Source organism: Mustelus asterias, chromosome 1 (genome assembly GCF_964213995.1).
Source record: "Mustelus asterias chromosome 1, sMusAst1.hap1.1, whole genome shotgun sequence".
NCBI lineage: Eukaryota > Metazoa > Chordata > Chondrichthyes > Carcharhiniformes > Triakidae > Mustelus > Mustelus asterias.
The window spans coordinates 80,754,177-80,770,272 of record NC_135801.1 but is presented as its reverse complement, the minus strand read 5'-3'; the positions used below and the strand labels follow the sequence as shown (position 1 = coordinate 80,770,272).

The following is a 16,096-nucleotide window of genomic DNA, read 5'->3' as shown; positions in this document are numbered from 1 at the left end:
GATTTGTTGAGAAAAAAAAATCACTCAGGGTGGTGAGAATCTGGAATGCACTGACTGGGAAGATAGTGGAGGCATAAAACCTGACAACTTTTAAAAAGTATTTGAATGAACACTTGAAATATCATAACATTTAAGGATATGGGACAAGTGCAAGAAAATGGGATTAGCGCAACTTTATTGGTAGTTACTGGTGGTGCAGACTCAATTGGCCAAAAGGGCCTTTTCTGCGCTGTACGACTCTATGACTAAAGTTCTAAAATTTAAAGTTTATTCATTAGTGTCACAAGTAGGTTTACATTAACACTGCAATGAAGTTACTGTGGAAATCCCCTAGTCGCCACACACTGGTTCCTGTACAGGCACGCTGTGGGAGAATTTTAGCATGGTCAATGCACCTAACCAGCACGTCTTTCGACAGTGAGAGGAAGGAAACCAGAGCACCCGGAGGAAAGCCACGCAGACATGGAGAGAACGCGCAAACTCTGCACAGACAGTGACCCAATCAGATAATCGAACCCAGGTCTTTGGCGCAGTGAGGCAGCAGTGCCAACCACTGTGCCATCGTACATTCTAAAACTCTAAGAGGGCATAACCTACAAATTAGAGAATGGTCATTTAAGAATGCAATCAGGAAATACTTTTTTCACAATGGAAGTAGAAATCTGGAACTCTTCCCTCTCTGAGGCTACAGGTGCTGAGTCAATTGAGATTTTGAAGAATTTGATTATCTTTGTAACTATTCATTCATTAAATGTCACTGGAGAGGTCTGTGCTATTGTCCATCCCTATCTGCCCTTGTGAAAGTGATGAGCGACTTCTGTAATGACTACAATCCATTGTAGCAGTTTTGGATACAACTGAATATCTTGCTGGTCCAATTCTGGGGCAGTTAAGAATCAACCTCAGGACTATGGGTTTGGTGTCACAGACAGGCAAGAGGGGGTGAGCATGGCAGCTTTCCTCCCCTAATGGATATTAGTGAACCAATTGGATTTTTACAACGATCCCAAATTTTCTGGCCATTCATATCAGCGAGATCTTCTGGTCCCGCTGATGGTGCATCCCGCCACAGGTTTCATGGCAGCAAGGGGGGGGCATTCAACAGGAGACCCCATTGACAGTGGCCGGAGCTTCAGATCCCGCCGCCTGCCATGGCAGCTTGCGCAGAAAATCCCACCCATAGTTTCATTATCACCATTATTGATGCTAGCTTTTTATTCCAAATGCATTTAATTAACCGGATTTGAATTAATCAACCTCTGTGGTGGGATTCAAGCTCACATCTCCAGATTATTTGTTCAGTCCTCTGGATTATGAGTTCACAAACAGAACTACTCTGCTATCACATCCGAAATGGACAGATTTTGTGAGGTGAGGGTATTGAGGTTTGAAAAAAGAGGGGGAAAAAAATCAGTGGTGAAATGGAGAGAGAGAAAAACTGAAATGAAAGAAAGGGAGCGCAAGAGAAAAACAGATTTGAAGGAGAGAATCAGGAGTAAGAGAATAAATGTTTCAAGTTAGTGAATTTCTAATCAGCCGAATTAATAAAAGTTACATATAGTGTGTGCTTTTATAGTATCACCATCACTGCTATTTTCAGCAGTCAAACAGATCAGAATATTATGTGTCTGGTGTCTGATATGACACCTGTTTTGTATTTCAAAGAAGGGAAAGCTTGCACTGCAGCTGTCCTTGTGCAGAAAATGCACTGTGAGTCAGTCGTCTGACAAATGTCTTGTTATACAGCTGATGTTCATTATGTATTCATTCTGACCCACTCAACTACCCTACACAAACAAACTAGATACCCGAAGGGTGGAACCTTGTGCCTTCCCCTTTGCTGGTGGGGTGGAGTGCATTTACTCATGTGAGAGGGTGTTGTGTGGGGAATCTGGCACCTTCCTGCTTCCAACTCTATAAGTCCTTGGCAGAAAGCTATGGATGACATTCTTGCCCCACCATGAGCAATGTATGAGGGGTGTGAAGGTAATGGCTGAAGAGCCTTTCTCTTTTTATTTTAGCTGGGATGAAGTCCCACAGCACCAAGTTGGGTCTTTTAAACAGCCCACCTCAGCAGTTGGCAGCCTATGGTTGTCTCCAGAGCTTTGCCTGCATTGATTGGCCTAATTACAGCCTGCATCACCACCGCTGCAACCAAAGTCCCGTGCTCACGGGCACTTTCTCCTTAAGATGGGCAGGCCAAGTAGGAATTTTCCCGACGACTCAAAGATGAAAATCCAGACCCTGGTTACCATGTCAGTAAAACTGAGATGAAATGAGGGCTAGGAAAGAGGAGCAAAAGAAAGTCTGTCCACCTCTGAAAGCCATGCAGGAAACAATTTTATATGATGAGAAAGAAGAAGTCAGCAGGCACACATAATTTTTCATCCAATGGCTTTGGACTAGCAGCATTAATTTGTAAACACCTACAGATCAATTAAATAGTACTATGAGTTGCCTACATTACAACACTTCTAAGTACTTCATTTGCTGCAAAGTGCTTTGGGGCTTTCTATGATAATGAAAGTCACTCAATAAATGCAAGTCTTTTATACATAGTAACATAATTGTCACCGACCAATCAGATTACTGGAAGATGAAATAGCCTGAGTAGACCAAATGGATAGAGAACAAAAGAGAAATTTATGACAACAATAAATTAGGGTAGAACTGGCTGTTGGTTGTTCCTTGTCCTTTCACCTCAACAACCAAGACTCCAATCTGGCCCAGACAAATGAACAAAAATCTCCTCATCTGCAAGGATCCAATGAGAGATGTCTTAGGGCAGTCTCTATCCACTTAGTCATGGGCATAAGTTTACAGTGCAAAACTATCTTTATTCCAGCATTAATTGGCAATCTCTATTATGAGGGCCTGGAATTCGGGGTGTTTGGGGTGCGGGTGTGATTTGCAGAGATGTGGATGAGCAATCAAGGCCTGGATGTTTCGGAATGTGGGGTTTCCCTTCCTGCAACCTGATGCGCGATTAATTCACTCGGGAGGCTAGATCGTACCCGGGAATAAAGGCTTTTATTCGCAACAAGAATAGAGCATACTGCTTAACAATACAATCCCAGACTAAAGGGTCACTAGGAAGTGCAGTGACCTTTATACTCCTATAGGAAGGCGGAGCCAACCGGAGTGTACCACAGAACAATGCTAACAGGTGGAACACCCCAACCCTAACCCCAACAGTAACAAGAGTAACATATGTACAAGTACCCATAGTGATAACCATCTATGGTTCAGTACCCATAGTGGTAACCATCTATGGTTCACCACATTCACCCCTCCTTTAAAAACAAAGGCCGGTGGGGCAAAAAAACAGTACGAACTGTCCATATATTCACAAGTTCAGTCGTATCGGAGGTCCGCACCGTCTCTGCGACCTCCGCAGCACTGGCGGTAGTGCTGGTTCTGGTGACCGTGGTGTCCCTCTCTCCAAGGTGGTGTCCAGTGACTCCTCCAGTTCCTCACGCACGGGTGGACCTCGAGGTAGCGACAATCTCCTGGACTCAGGCAAGCTGTACACGGGAGTAAGAGGATTAAGTGGAGGTCCCGATACTGCCCGCGCCGTGTCAGGAGGGGAGAGAATGGGCAAAGGAACCCTAACCAGGGGTGCGGGAGCGACGGGGATTTCCAGGTCCCCTGCAGGCGCCAGATCTCGGATAGAGACCGTGTCCTCTCGCCCGTCAGGATATGCCACATAGGCATATTGAGGGTTGGCGTGGAGGAGATGGACCTGTTCAACCAAAGGGTCGGACTTGCGGGTCCTAACATGCCGCCGCAGGAGGACAGGTCCTGAGTACGTCAACCAAGACGGCAGTGAGGTCCCAGAGGAAGACTTCCTAGGGAAGGTAAACATCCGCTCATGTGGGGTAAGCATTGGTTGCCGTACACAGGAGGGACCGGATTGAATGGAGCGCATCAGAAAGTACCTCTTGCCAACGGGAGATTGGAAGACCCCTAGACCTTAACGCCAGTAAGACAGCCTTCCAGACCCCTGGGGTTGTAACTCGTAGTCCTACTTGAGGCAATTCCTTTAGAGAGCAGGTATTGCCTCAAGTCGTCGCTCATAAACGATGAACCCCTATCACTGTGGATATAACTGGGGTAGCCGAACAGGGTAAAAAGACTCCGCAGGGCTTTGATGACCGTGGCAGCGGACATGTCAGAACAGGGAATGGCAAAAGGGAATCGGGAGTACTCGTCAACCACGTTGAGGAAATACACATTCTGATCTGTCGAAGGAAGGGGGCCCTTGGAATCAACACTCAGTCGTTCAAAAGGGCGAGTGGCCTTAATGAGGTGTGCCCTGTCAGGTCGGTAGAAGTGCGGCTTGCATTCAGCACATACCTGGCAGCTTCGAGTTATCGACCTGACATCCTCTACGGAGTAGGGCAGATTCCGGGCCTTTACAAAATGGAAGAGCCGAGTGATCCCGGGATGGCAGAGATCATTGTGGAGGGCCTGTAGCCGGTCCTCCTGCACACTGGCACATGTTCCACGCGACAGGGCATCTGAGGGCTCACTGAGCTTCCCCGGACGGTACATGATATCATAGTTGTAGGTGGAGAGTTCGATTCTCCACCTCAAGATTTTATCATTCTTAATTTTTCCCCTTAACGTGTTGTTGAACATGAATGCCACGGACCGCTGGTCCGTGAGCAGGGTAAATCGTCTTCCAGCAAAATAATGGCGCCAATGCCGTACGGCCTCCACAATGGCCTGAGCCTCTTTTTCCACAGAGGAGTGCCAAATTTCAGGGCCTTGGCGAGTGCGAGAGAAAAAGGCGACGGGCCTGCCCGCCTAGTTAAGTGTGGCGGCCAGGGCGAAATCCGATGCATCACTCTCCACCTGGAAGGGGATGGACTCATCGACAGCGTGCATCGTGGCTTTCGTGATGTCAGCTTTTATCCCTTCAAAGGCTAAGCGAGCCTCTGCTGCCAGGGGAAAAGAGGTAGATTTTATGAGCGGACGGGCTTTGTCCGCATAATTGGGAACCCAACTGTGCTTAATACGAGAAGAAGCCTAAGCATCTTCTCAGTGCTTTGATGCTAATGGGTAGGGGAAGTTCAAGGAGGGGATGCATACGGTCTGGATCGGGGCCGATGACTCCGTTTTCCACCACGTATCCAAGGATTGCTAGGCGGTGCTTGCTGAATACACACTTCTCCCTGTTATAGGTCAGATTCAGGCGAGACGCAGTGCGTAAAAACTTCAGGAGGTTGGCGTCGTGGTCCTGCTGGTCATGGCCGCAGATAGTGACGTTGTCCTGGTACGGGAAGGTAGCCCGTAGCCCGTTTTGGTCCACCATTCGGTCCGTCTCACGCTGGAAGACCGAGACCCCATGAGTGACGCCAAAAGGGACCCTTAGGAAGTGGTAGAGACGGCCATCCGCCTCAAAGACCGTGTATTTTCGGTCCTCTGGGCAAATGGGGAGCTGGTGGTAGGCTGACTTCAAGTCGACGGTGGAGAGCACCCGGTACTGCGCAATCTGGTTGACCATGTCAGATATGCGCGGGAGAGGGTACGCGTCCAGCTGCGTGTACCTATTAATGGTCTGACTATAGTCTATGATCATCCGGGGCTTGTCTCCAGCCTTGACCACCACGACTTGTGCTCTCCATGGGCTAGTGCGAGGTTGAATGATCCCTTCCTTGAGGAGCCGCTGAACCTCAGATCGAATAAAGATCCGATCCTCAGAGCTGTAACGCCTGCTCTTAGTTGCGATGGGCTTGCAGCCTGGCACGAGATTTTCAAATAAAGAAGGCGGGGTAATTTTGAGTGTCGAGAAACTGCACGTGGAGCGCGCTGGGCAATTTGGAGGCTGCTGTTCTCCCACTGAAAGTGGAGGGAGTGGCCCATCGTACTGCGGGGTCACACTCCTCAGGTGGACCATAAAGTCAAGGAGTACCGGAGCACAAAGGTGCGGCAACACGAGGAGCCTGAAGTTCTCATAAACTGTGCCCTGCACCGTTAGAGTTACCACGCAGCTCCCAAGAACGGTAACAGATCGGGACCTCGACACCATAGAGATTGTCTGCCTGACAGTTTGTACGCGGAGAGTGCACCGTTTCACGGTATCCGGATGAATGAAACTCTCCGTGCTCCCGCTGTCAAACAGACAATGTATCAGGCGTCCATCATGGACTTGTCGAGTCTGTGAGGCTTGGCCTGGTCCAGGATGATTGACGCCACTGTTGGATCCCGAGTGCAACTGCAGGCAGCTGAGATGGTTGACAATGAGGACCCCTGCTGGTCATCTGCGGCCTGTGTCGACCAAAATGGCTGCGCCCATGGATCGCACGTGGTCGGTGACGTTGAAAATGGTGGCACCTGCAGGTCGCACGTGTCTTGCGTCGTCGTCATCAGGAATGGCGGCGCCCGTGAATCGCACGTGGTTGAAGACATCGACGAAGCTGGAGATGAGGAGACGGATCCTGGGGAGTCACACACAGCACTGCTTGGCTTCGAAGGGGGCTTCGCTCGGCACACTTTAGCATAGTGCCCTTTCTTTCCACAAGCGGAGCAAAATATCGTCCTGGTCGGACATCTCTGGCGAGGGTGCTTCGCCAATCCACAGAAATAGCACCGTGGGCCTCCTGGAGCTGCCGCAGCCGTCAGGTCCGAGGTTGAAAGCACGATCGCGCAGTTCCTAGGAGCCGCTGGGTTGAGTTGAGTCGGTGGCTGTACTTGCCACGATGTTTCCACGTGGTCGGTGGGGTAAGTTTCAAGACTTCTGGAGGCCGTTTCCATCGCATCAGCCAATTCTACCGTCTTAGCCAGGTCCAAGTTACCTTGCTCTAGCAGCCGCAGGCGAATATAGGATGAGCCGATTCCCGCCACGAACGCATCTCGGATCAGATCGTTAGTGTATTGAGTAGCCGACACTGGCTTGCAATTGCAGGCTCTGGCTCGCTGCTGAAGTTCGCGCAGGTACTGTCCCGTCGTTTCGCCGGGCTGCCGCCGTCGAGTGGCTAGTAGGTGACGAGCATGAATCTCGTTTGGCGGTTTATGGTACAGCTTCTTGAGTAATTCGATGGCCTCTTTGTAGTCTTGGGAATCACGGATTGTTGCATACACAGTGTCGCTTACCCTTGCGTGGAGGACCCGCAATCTGTCGGCGTCGTTTTGGATTGCTGTTGAGGCGTCGATATAATCCTGGAAACACTTCAACCAATGGTCGAAAGTGTTCGACGCTCCAGCGGCACGCGGATCTAAGGTTAGCCGATCGGGTTTCAGCATCTGCTCCATTTTTGTTTCAGAACAAAATTTGTTGCGAATAAAATTGATGCGTGATTAATTCACTCAGGAGGCTAGATCGTACCCAGGAATAAAGGCTTTTATTCGCAACAAGAATAGAGCATACTGCTTAACAATACAATCCCAGACTAAAGGGTCACTAGGAAGTGCAGTGACCTTTATACTCCTATAGGAAGGCGGAGCCAACCGGAGTGTACCACAGAACAATGCTAACAGGTGGAACACCCCAACCCTAACCCCAACAGTAACAAGAGTAACATATGTACAAGTACCCATAGTGATAACCATCTACGGTTCAGTACCCATAGTGGTAACCATCTATGGTTCACCACACAACCCAAAGTGTAGGTGGCCAGTACACCGCCACCGATACTGGCTGCCCTGCTGCCATTTAATGCTTCATGGAGCGTTAATTAGCTGGAGGACAAGGAGAAGGTTCGCAGGAACTTAAAGACTTTACCATTAAAGACTAAAGTCTACCATACCCCGAAGGGTCGGGAGTGGTAAGACTGCGAGCAGTACTACTCCCAGGTTGCGCGAGTAGGGTATCATACGTTACTGTAAATATTGTTTGTTCTGTTGTGTTGCCAATTGTACTGTTGTAGTTTTGCTTTAATAAACGTCACCGAGTTTTCGCGTGATGATTTAAAGGGTAAACGTCTCCGGACATTCGAGCAAGAACTAACCTTACCTGGCTCCGTTTTCAGTGGTGTGATTCAGTCTGCTTGTCTGCAACTCTGTGGTTGAGGCCCTATCGTTCTGCCCCTCAACCAGGAGGAAGTCCAGCCTCAGAAACTGCTGGACAATCTGATTGAAACCGCAGTGGACAGGACTGGGACTGCAAGTAATCCCCAGAGCCTAAATTCCTGGGATTGCTTTCTTAATTTATTAGTTTTGTACCAAATGTTTGATTTTTAAAAGATTGTCTTCTGATTTATGTGGTTGACATTACTGCATGCAAATAAAGTTGAAATGCTGTTATTAAGAGTAGAAGTTCCAAGCTCGCATGTAAAACAAATAAGTTCAGAAAATGTTAAATGTTAGATTTACAAAATCATTCCCAACAATTCCCAAAAATAAATGCCATAATCATAATTGCGATTGCTGCTTGCCATTTAAAAAGAATTCATTTGTGGGCATGGGTGTCGCTGGCTGGCCAACATTTATTAAGAAGTTTAACAACACCAGGTTAAAGTCCAACAGGTTTATTTGATAGCAAAAGCCACACAAGCTTTCGAAGCTCTAAGCCCCTTCTTCAGGTGAGTGGGAATTCTGTTCACAAACAGAGCTTATAAAGACACAGACTCAATTTACATGAATAATGGTTGGAATGTGAATACTTACAACTAATCAAGTCTTTAAGAAACAAAACAATGGGAGTGGAGAGAGCATCAAGACAGGCTAAAAAGATGTGTATTGTCTCCAGACAAGACAGCCAGTGAAACTCTGCAGGTCCACGCAACTGTGGGAGTTACAAACATTTATTGCCCATTCCTCAGTTGTCCTTGAACTGAGTGGCTTGTTAGGCCATTTCAGAGGACAGTTGAGAGTCAACCACATTGGAGTGACACGTAGGCCAGATGAGATAAGTACGGCAGATTTCCTTCCCTAAAGGACATTCGCGAACCAGATGGGTTTTTCCGACAATGGTTTCATGGTCATCAGTAGATTCTTAGTTCCAGATATTTTTATTGAATTCAAATTCTACCAACTGCTGTGGCGGGATTTGAACCCGGGTCCCCAGAACATTAGCTGAGTTTCTGGTGTTAATAGTCTAGCAATAATACCACCAGGTCATTGCCTGGTGGTATGGCCATCACTCGGCCACACTTTCTTGGGCTCTTCAACATCCAACTGGACTGCCAATTCAGCATGTCTGCTTATGCACTTACCAATTTTTCCTTCCCTAAAGGACATTTGCGAACTAGATGGGTTTTTCCGACAATGGTTTCATGGTCATCAGTAGACTCTTAGTTCCAGATATTTTTATTGAATTCAAATTCTACCTGACAGGATTCGAATTCGGGTCCCCAGAACACTGGCTGGATTTCTGGATTAATAGTCTAGAGATAGGGTTGTGTTGCGAGAATACATAAAGCTTTCACCCACCAGTAGATGGCATATGCTTCTACCCCCCTCGACTTGCGAGTGTGCGCAGGCGCAGAGTCGACCCCGGGGCCGAGGGCTTGCAGTGAGCGGTCGCCGGCAGAGGGGACGGGAAAGGAAAGGGAAGGGAAGGTTCTCCCGGCGAGGAAGGAGGGTGTGCATGCGTAGTGGCTGCTCATGGGCGAAGGAAGGGGGGAGGTGGAATTGCAGTGAGCGGTCGCTAGCGGAGGGGGCGCGCTAAGTCGCTCCGGGTAGTGGAGCCCGGCGCCTGTGTGGAGGGAGCGGAGAGGAGAGCGGAGCGGAGCCCCAGCGATGTTTCCCACTGTCACTCTCAGGGTTCCTCAGTTCAGCCTCGGGTGAAAATGGCCACCAGGAGAAAGAGCAGCAGCGGCACAACCCTCCCGACAGCTCTGTCATCCCCTTCCGCCATCGTCTTGCGGCGCTTCACAGGATAAATTTCTATAATAAAAGGAGGAGGAGGAGGTGGGAAAAAAAAACACCAACCTTCATCTCTCCTTCGTCCGCTCGAGACCTTTCAATTTTCTGGTGAGTTGATTTAAAAGACAATTTAACTTCACATAAAAGAAACCCTGTGTTGGAGGGAGGGGTGGTGTCCCGAAATGTTGCCCGTTTGATGCTGGGCTGAGATTTATCCAGGCGCTTTATTTATTTTCCTTTCCCTTCCCCCTGGTCGGTTGCTGCCTCTTTCCGGCGGGGTGGGTTTCCGGTGCTGGGGTTTAAATGGAGCCGACGTTCGGGTGGCTAACGGCCCCCAGGCCGCCCCTCAGCCCGGGGGGAGGCGCACCTGCTCCCCCCCCCCCCCCCCACTCACCCACACCCCCACACCCCCATTGCCCCTCACTCACTCACTTGTCTCTTGGGTTCACTCGGTTTTAGGCCGCTCTCAACCCCCCCCCCCCACCCCCGCTGGAAACAATCCCGGCTCATCGCAAAGCAAAACACACAGTTCAGCATAAAGCAGCACCCATTTCACCCATGGATTTTTTTTTTAAATGACCGAAAGCTGCTTTATTTTGGGGGAAGAGGCACCAACTTCATGTCATATCGATTCGGTGGAATCTCCGTTTTAGCACCATACCGTTGTGGGTACGTTGCAATCTTGGCAGCACCGTTGTAATCACTAAAAATGTCCCACCAGTCTGCTTAGCAGGTTATGTAATTTTTCCTCATTCAATATTTTTTATAACTATTGTGGATGGAAGGGTGGCGTATGAACTCCGGTTATCCATCCACCCTGGAGTATTTGTTGTACCATAGGTGCCAACGTATGAAATTGCAGATGTTGGCCTTTCAAGATTTACGAGTCAATAAATAAAACCAAATGAAAGATTTAAATATTTGAAAGCAGGTTGCAGCCAAACAAATTCTGATGTTCTCCGTCAATTACTGGAGGAAGTCTAATTATGCAACGCAGTATGTTTTCCATTGTTTACACTCAGTTGAAATTGGTAATGTATAATGCGTCTGCATACTTCTGAAACTAGGATCAATACATAATTCTGGCGCTGTCACTGAAGCATAATCTGTATAACCTGCGCCATATTGAAATCAAATCTTGATTTGGCAGTTGTGAACCAAGTAGGAACTCAATTTATCAGCTGCCTCAGTTATCAACTTTTGTATTTTCCTCTTTTATATTGCTGTAACCCATATTCCTGCAGCCAGCTTTATTTTCTCTTTGAGAGTTCTTATTCCCTTGCAAAATACAGTAGCACAGAAAATAACAGAAATGAGACGAGGGCTGAGAGCAAGTTGGATAAAACATATCATTTGGAAAATGCCATTCTGTTGAAACAATTCTCTTTCTCTTGTTACTGGTTCTATAATTTTATGCTGATTTATGTGATTGGGATGTGAAAAGCATTGGACAACATTTGTGGCATTATAAAGCTGAAATAACTGGCCTAGAAAAGAATAGGTTCTTTGAATCACAGAAAAAAATAATCAGTGATAGTTTACAAATGCATGGTTGACTTTCTAGGTAATAATTCTTCCAGTTACCTGATTGGGTACTGGCTGAAGACATTCTATAAAGTTAACTGCTTTCGTGGAATGTTTTTGTTTTGTCTTTGGAAGGAGGTTGAAATATTAATTCATTTTTCAAGCCATCTGATAATTCCCATTACCAGCTAAATGTTTTCTTTCTACTACAGCTCAAGAATGTAAAGTAATTACTCTGACTTTCTTGGGAGGATTTAATAGTAATTTCTGTCATAAACTTAAAATCTTAGGATAATCTTGAGTGAGAAATCTTTGAATGTGGATAATAAAAGGCAACACTGCATCCAAATGAACATTTATAAGCACCCATTATAGACGGATCATAGTTGGAAATGCCAGAAATGTTGCAAATTAATCTTTTGCAATTGTGCATTTCCGTTTTAGAATTGTGTAATGCCTTTGTCAGTTGCATACTTCGTACCACATTTATATCAATTGGTTTATTGTTCATTATTTGAGATTTGGGATGATCTGCTCAAATCTGTCATGTCTTCAAATAGTGTCACCTAGTGCTGGTTGCAAAATTGTAACATTGTTGTTAGATAAGCTTTTGTTTGTTTGGGGAAACATTCGTCTTGCCAGCATGTGTCTAAGACTTTACTTTTAAACTGACAAGACCTCCCCTTTGAAGCCCTAAGGTATCCAAACTCGGCTTTGCAACTGGCTAATGCCTACTTCTATGGGAAGTAGATTGCTGCAGTTGTCTGGAAATTCATTCTTCCTTGTGTTGTGGTCCTTGCTAGATGCTAATATTGAAGATCCAAAAGCTTCACAGTAACTGATAGTGGTCAAGTCAATTAAATGCTGAGTGGGTCAGGTTAAACATGAAAATAATGGCACAAATATAGAACATCGAACATTACGGCGCAGTACAGGCCCTTCGGCCCTCGATGTTGCGCCGACCAGTGAAACCAATCTAAAGCCCATCTAACCTACACTATTCCAATATCATCCATATGTTTATCCAATGACCATTTAAGTGCCCTTAATGTTGGCGTGAGAAAATTCCATATCTATTCTTTCCTGTCCAATAATTATTTTCTAGGTACGAGATTCTCATTATTTGTGAAAGGTAGAAGATGCACTTGAAATTTATGTGCATAGCAAATATTAATGAAGTTGTATGTTTTGTGAAATATGGATTAAATGCATTCCCTATGGGAACTTTTTTTTAGAAGTGAACCCTAGTTTTTGTATTCTCTGACTTTCTCTATGTAAGCTTGGATGTATATCAGTATATTATTTGACAGTAGGGAAGAAACTCAGCTGAACTTGTCACTAACCTGAGTGAAATCTGATAAATGACCATGGATTGAAGTTGAGGTCTTGGGACTGCTTACTAAACCATTGGGAGAGGGAGAGGAGAAACTGAGATTTAGATGGCACGTTAATGATGATCCAGAATTTGTCACTCCATTAAGAACATAACATAAGAAATAGGAGCAGGAGTAGGCCATCTAGCCCCTCGAGCCTGCCCCGCCATTCAATAAGATCATGGCTGATCTGAAGTGAATCAGTTCCACTTACCCGCCTGCTCCCCATAACCCTTAATTCCCCTACCGATCAGAAATCCATCTATCCGTGACTCAAACATATTCAACGAGGTAGCCTCCACCACTTCAGTAGGCAGAGAATTCCAGAGATTCACCACCCTCTGAGAGAAGTTGTTCCTCCTCAACTCTGTCCTAAACTGACCCCCCCCCTCTTTATTTTGAGGCTGTGCCCTCTAGTTCTGGTTTACTTTCTAAATGGAAAGAATCTCTCCACTTCTACCCTATCCAGCCCCTTCATTATCTTATATGCCTCTATAAGATCACCCCTCAGCCTTCTAAACTCCCAACGAGTACAAACCTAATCTGCTCAATCTCTCCTCATAATCTACACCCCTCACCCCCTCATTCTGAAAGTATTTTGGTGGGTTAAGTCCTGTCCAAATGAAGAGTAATCAAAATAGATGAAGATAGCTGTGTATTTCTTGTAAAATAAGTTCAGACATCCCCTGACTTGAAAAACTTTTAGCTCTTTTTGAATACTACTGGACTGAACTACTTGGACTCAGTCTGTTTAATGCAAAATTGGAATATATAGATTAATTTAGATTGTCCTTGCAACTGTTACAGTGGAATAATTCAGCTGGTAACTTGGAAAGTGTGAATGTAAGACATCTGGAGCAATTTAAAATGTAGTGGGATGGTGGTTTATAGAAATCCATGGAAGAATAAACTAGATGGGCCGAATAACCTCCTTAGTCTACACTGGTTTTTACTTTGCTACTTTGTTGCTGTCTGTGATTTCTAGTGTCTCAGCATCAAGCTTTCTCTCTGAACTCCTCTGTTTTTCCATCTTCCTCTCTTTTTTTAAATGCTATCTCTGAACCACATTTTTAGTCACCTTTCCTAATATCTTTGGCTCAGTGTCAATTTTTATATATTTAGCCTTCTCTTCGATATATTTCATCAAGTTGTCTTTGACCAGAAGTAGTGCTGGGAATGTCCTTTGAATTTTAACACTGTTACAGCTTTAAATGTATTTTATTTTATATTATGCTGACTGCAGGTTCCCATTAAAATAAATGTTCGGGTTAGCATAGTGGTATTAAGTGAGGAAGATTCAACAACAATTTGCTGGATACAGTGAATTGGCTATTCTTCAATTTGGCCCAGATAAATCAAGATGCCACATCACTAAGATACACATTTTTAGCAATTTTCTGCTGAAGTGCAGGGAATCGTACAAGATTTTGTGAACATCAAATTAATTATTTAGGGACATTTTCTGCTTATGTTGAGGGGGCAGCCAATCAATGCTTCCATACTTTTGTTAATGTTGCTTTGAAGTTGGCAGTTAGTTCCACATTTAATGTTTGTTGACAACATGTATCAAAGCAAACATGTTGGGGTTGCAGTCTCTAGAGATTCTGAGAATAACCAAAAGAGATGGCATCTGGAGATGGCACTGCCCTCGATGGCAACGTAAGCAGAATCTGGGTTTTTGGAGGTGGAACCAGTTATGTTTACTGTCTGCCAGGAGATGTGTGACGACACCTTCCAAAATAAGTTGGCAGATCCATTTTGTGCTCACTGGTGTGCACCAAGCTTTCCCCAGCCAAGATTGAGCGATTGTTTTTCTTTTCCAGCTGCTATAAAATCTGCTATGTAATATAAATATGGCAGATAGTATAGCAGTAATATGATGAGGTATTGTTTCAGAATAACCTGAAGATTTTTGAAGTGCATAAAAGAGGATATGTAAGACCAGTCAGGAATGAAGCTTTCCCTGTGGAGTAATTAGTATCTTTGTTCCATTTGACATTTCTCTGGAGATTGGAACACAGTGTGGAGAATTGTTCCCGTCATTATCTTTCTCACTCCTATTTGTACCAGTTACTGTTGAATGACCTGCAGTTTTATTTTCCTCTTAAAATGGTCCTTCCTTGATGTAATTTGAGACTAATTATTGGCGCTTATGCCAATGAGGTCTATAATGCTGTTCAACTGGAAGGTGTCTGGCCCTGTGTAACCTGATGACAATGGCTTTAATAACTCAGTTTTTGTCGCAGTTAATCCTCCAAGAAATTGTTGACTTGAATATTGCTGCTTTGCTCAGTTATGAATGTACTAAATCTGTTGCAGTTACTTTTTGAGGAATCAGCCCAAAGTTCCCTAGTTTGAGAAGGTACTAAAAATGGAACTAGATTAATTTCTGGATAAATTAGAGTAAGAATATTATTTTTTGACCAGCACGGTCTCTGAATTTGCCTAACTGTGCAGGACCCCCGGGTGGCCACCGAACCTATTGAGCTGATGTCCTCCAATTTAATGATCAGATCACCTTCATAACTCTCCACTGTTGCTTCTTCTTTCAAATTGGCCTTTATCCTTAACCGACTGATGGTTTAACATAGCTATTCTATGCTAGCACTTCATGCACAAAATTGTCTCAAGGCCAGAGTCTATAGTTATACTGTTCATATTACATATTTAAAAGGGAAATATTAACATTATAATTTATGGTGGTGAATATTGACAAGTGAACATTTTTATGCATTATTTATGCATCCTGCATGCACTTTTGAAGTTTAATTCATTCGACAGGAGTATTCAAGTATTTATTTTGTATTTGTCATAAACAACTCATTCTTGTGACACTAATAAATAAACTTTAAACTTTACAAACTTTTCTTTGAAGATTTCGAGTACATTTGTATTTTACAAAATGTAACCTCATGTCTTTTCTGTGGGCAGTAATATTTTACAGTAATTAGTTTCAATGTTGCTATAATAGTACTGTGCACTTGTTTTCTTAAATTTGGCCAGAATTTTAAGTCAAAACCTATTGGGAATGGGGAAATCAGAACTATGAATTTAGGAGGTGACTTTTGTGTTTTTAAGAAAGTGGGAACAGCTGTTATTATGTATGGGGTACAATTTATTTGAATGTGGCATCTTGTCTTTTAAACTTTTAGTTTTTTGAATTGTCACAATTATCTTTGGACGAGTAGATTGTGGGTTTGACCTGAACAACAACCTAAAGTCACAATCTACACTGACAGTCCTGTGCAAGAATGAGAGAATAGCTGTCATGTTTGCCTACATAACAGTGGACATTGTGCTCCAGAAAAGTAATTTATTGTTTATGAAACATTTTGATAGACATAAGTACAAGTATAAATAATGGCTTGCACTGTGGGATTTCTGAATGT

General features: G+C 44.8%; 1 protein-coding gene across 6 annotated transcripts in view; it reads left to right on the top strand.

Moving 5' to 3' along the window:
• The first annotated feature begins 9,572 nt into the window (after positions 1-9,572).
• The window catches only part of wdfy3 (WD repeat and FYVE domain containing 3), a 363,659-nt gene continuing 357,135 nt past the window's right edge, over positions 9,573-16,096 (top strand). For 5 of the 6 annotated variants that reach the window (XR_013498143.1, XM_078213959.1, XM_078213927.1 and 2 more), the window contains exon 1: positions 9,573-9,918. The gene's annotated coding sequence lies outside the window, so the exon portion shown is untranslated. The remainder of the gene's footprint in view (positions 9,919-16,096) is intronic. The other variant, XM_078213936.1, reaches the window with a different exon arrangement.